The sequence below is a fragment of the Thamnophis elegans genome, chromosome 1 (genome assembly GCF_009769535.1).
Source record: "Thamnophis elegans isolate rThaEle1 chromosome 1, rThaEle1.pri, whole genome shotgun sequence".
Classification (NCBI taxonomy): domain Eukaryota; kingdom Metazoa; phylum Chordata; class Lepidosauria; order Squamata; family Colubridae; genus Thamnophis; species Thamnophis elegans.
Genome location: NC_045541.1, coordinates 160,765,543 through 160,769,819, shown reverse-complemented (window position 1 = coordinate 160,769,819; position 4,277 = coordinate 160,765,543).

Below are 4,277 nucleotides of genomic sequence, written 5' to 3'. Positions count from 1 at the left end.
CGCCTTTCTGTAATTTTGTTCTTGTTTTGTGTTCCAGAGAAGAGTTCATGACTTTATTCTCTGATTTTCCTTAAGTTAGTTAATGGTGCACACAGTGCATTGTGCATGCCAAAATTGGGGTAAATAGTTAATTGTTCATCAGAAGAACCAGCTATTGTCTTAACATGCTGCATGAACATTCATAAAAGCATACAAGCAAAGCATCTTTTGTTGTTGTTAGTTGCAAAGTGGTGTCAGACCCATCGCGACTCCATGGACAATGTTCCTCCAGGCCTTCCTGTCCTCTACCATTCTTTGAAGTCTATTTAAGCTCACACCTACTGCTTCAGTGACTCCATCCAGCCACCTCATTCTCTGTCGTCCCTTTCTTCTTTTGCCCTCAATCTTTCTCAGCATTAGGCTCTTCTCCAGTGAGTTCTTCCTTCTCATTAGGTGGCCAAAGTATTTGAATTTCCTCTTCAGGATCTGGCCTTCTAAAGAGCAGTCAGGGTTGATCTCCTCTAGGACTGACCGGTTTGATTGCCTTGCAGTCCAAGGGACTCACAGGAATCTTCTCCAGCACCATAGTTCAAAGGCCTCAATTCTTTGGCGCTCAGCCTTTCTTATGGTCCAACTTTCACAGCCCTACATTGCAACTGGGAAAACCATAGCCTTGATTATACGTACCTTTGTTGGCAGGGTGATGTCACTGCTATTTAGCATGCTGTCTAGATTTGCCATAGCTTTCCTCCCCAGGAGTAAGCGTCTTTTAATTTCTTGGCTGCAGTCCCCATCTGTGATGATCTTGGAGTCCAGGAAGATAAAATCTGTCACTACTTCCATTTCTTCCCCATCTATTTGCCAGGAATTGAAAGGGCCGGATGCCATGATTTTAGTTTTCTTGATGTTGAGGTTCAAGCCAACTTTTGCACTTTTCCTTCACCTGCATCAAGAGGCTCTTTAGTTCCTCTTCACTTTCTGCCATTACAGTGGTATCATCTGCATATCTGAGGTTGTTGATATTTCTCTTGGCAATCTTAATTCCAAATTTTGATTCATCTAGACCAGGGGTGGGTTCCTGCTGGTTCTAACTGGTTCGGTAGAAGAGGTTCGTCAAATCTACCATGCCGGTTAGAAGAGGTTCTACCGGTGGACCTGGAAGTAAGTTCCAGAATGCCTGCTGGCCTTGTAGCTTGCTTACCCCACCTGGCCCTGTCGCTCGCTTGCCCCACCCGTTCTGTCACAGCTCGCTCACTCCCCCGCCTGTCCGCACTAAACTAGCCCAGGCTGCCACTCCTGGATTGCCTGGAGTCCAGACAATCAGTGAGTGGGCTAGAGTCAACCTGCCTGCCTCTAACACCCATTTAAAAGCCAACAGCCAACAACCAACATTCCTCTTTTGAAAAGAGTCTTTCTCTTTTGAAAAGAGTCTTCCTCGTTCCTGAGCAGCTGTTGCATCGCACTTGCTGATTGGGTCCTCCCTTCACTTCGCTTCATTTCACTTCACTTCAATTTGCTTCGCTTCGCCTTCCAGCAGCTTGCTGCTTCCCTCAGGTAAGCAACTAAGCACGAGGGGGGCAGCGGCAGTGATGGGAGGCTAGTGTACTCCAGCTCATGGCTTTTGTGAGGTGGAAAGGGGTGGGCAGCAGTGGGAGGCTAGCACATGCCAGCCCATGGCTTTCGTGAGGGAAGGCCTTCAGGCCTTCCCTCACCAAAGTCGCAGGCTGGCATATGCCACGTAGCCGAAAGAGGCGTGGTGGCGGTGGTGGAAGGCTAGCGTATGCCAGCCCGTGGCTGAAAGGGTGTGGGCGTCAGCGTTGGGAGGCTAGCTTCAGGACTTCCCTTGCGAAAGGGGGTTTCCTGCTACCTCCCACCCCTCAGTCCCCAGCCTCGCCTGGCTGGCTTGTCCCTTGTCCCTTCAGTCCAATTTACCTGCTGCCTTGTCGCCTGCCTGCTCCCTACTGCATCCATCACATCAGAAAGCTGCTGATTTTGCCTGCTGGTAAGTGACCTTTTTTTTTCCCTTTTATGCTTTTAATGTTTTTTTAAAAGAATATTTTATTTATTGTGTATAGATTTTTTTAAAAAAATCATTTTATTTAAAAGTATTGAGTATAGAAATTTTTTAAAATGGTTTATTTTAATTTATTGTTGATGGAATCTTTTTTAATTGTCTTAGACTATTTAAAAAAAGATTCAATCAACAATAATTTAAAATAACCATTTTAAAAAAATCTATACTCAATACTTTTAAATGTATTGTGTATAGAATTTTTTTATTGTTTTATTTAAAAGTATTGAGTATAGAATTTTTTAAAATGGTTTATTTTAATTTATTGTTGGTAGAATCTTTTTTTTAAATTGTCTTAGACTATTTAAAAAATATTCTATCAACAATAAATTAAAATAAACCATTTAAAATATTCTATACTCAATACTTTTAAATAAAATGATGGTTTATGTGTCTCAAAGTGGCTGCTTTTCTATGGGCAGGCCAGGTTGGTGCAAGGCAGCTTTGGCAGATTTTGTGTGTTTCTGTGTGATACCTGGTTGTTTAAGTAATTGTGGTTCCTGGTTCTTTGAGCTTCCTGGCACTGTCCTTTATAATTTCCAATGATGCCTTGATGTTTTTTATTCCAGTGGCTTTGTTTTTCTGTCCTTAGGGTAAGACTAGTTTCATCTGGAGTCTTTTGGGGAAAATTGTTGTTTTTTGGTGTTTTCCTGGCACTGTCATAATTGGGGGGGGGGGGTTGTGATGTCCCACAGTTATCTACACATTAATAATGATCAGGTACCAATAGTATTTCCTTATGCATTTTAGTGATCTTTCCTTACATAATTGGTGTTTTCTTTCATAATTTTAGATTTCTAATTTCTGTTTCTGTTAGTTAGCAATTGATAAAACAAATCCCACGTGAAAAAGTATTCAAACCTTCTTGATTTTAATTGTCAATTTATTCATTCCTGCACATTCTAATATTTATTCATTTTCATATCTTTGTTTTTCCACTGTTGTGCAAACACAATTCCAGCAGCTGTTAACATGTGTAAAATTAAATGTATTGTATTCCCTTTGAAACCAAATATTACTGGTTTTAAATCCATATCTTGCTTTACCATTGCTTCTAACCATGACACCACTAACTCTTGAATAGCTACTTGGTCTGTCCTAAGTACTGAACCTAATTCATGTATTCCTGTTTTTGAACTGAGGAATAAATTTCAGAAAAAGAAATCTGTATTGCTCTGTGAATCTACCTATGACATTCATTCTTGATCTAACTTCTTAGATGAAAAACTATATAATTCCTGTTTGTTGGGGGACATCCTTCCTGAAAAGACTGTACATTGTTGGGTGAAAACAGAGGTCCCTTCTGTTACCTGTAGTGTAGTCCTCAGCTTAAAACCACAATCGAGTCCAATATTATTTTATTTCTTCTGCAGTTAGTATTATTTAACAGGATGAAGAGGCAACAGAGTATGATCGCTAGGAAAGTCATCTTTCCTATGTAAGTAGCTGCTTTATTGCTTTGTGTGCTTGTTTCATCCTTAATATAGTAGTGCAAGCAATTAAAGTCTTCCTTTCTGTATCTCTTTGTGCAGGCCATTCATTGGAGCAAGGTGGTCAGTGGGTGACTTCAACACACAAAAGGACAGTCATCTTCCTTTTCTATTATTCTGTGTGCTGGTTTCATCCTAATGTAGTGCATGCAATGAAAGAGTTCGTTTCTGTGTCTCTTCTTTGTGCAGCCCATTCATTGGGGTCAGTGATATTGAAGACTGGCAAGGACAGACATCTTCCTTCTGTAAGTAGCTCTTTTATTGTTTTGTGTACTTATTTTAATCTTATTTAAGTAGAAAGTACACAAAATAATAAATTTCCTTTTTTATATCTTTTTGTAGATCATCCATTGGGGCAAAGAATTCAGTGACATTATCTTGGCCACTCCCACCCGGTCACATGACTGCCAAGCCACTCCCATCCAGACACATGACTGCCAAGCAACTCCTACCCAGTCACATGGCTGGCAAGCCACTCCCACAAAGCAGGCCACACCTACAGAAGAGGTTCCAAATTTTTTTGAAACTCACCACTGATCTAGACCCACCTTTCTCATGATCTTAGAGCCATATTAAGCCATAATACACCTATTCAGTTGGGCATCTTGTGCCATGTGAATGTATGGGCTGCCCTATCTGAATTACAAATATCTGCATAATGGAAGGAAAAAGAGATATAGAAATTTTGACTTCTTGCTGCTATGTAGTGCTCACCCAGATTTCTGCAGTCTAACTGT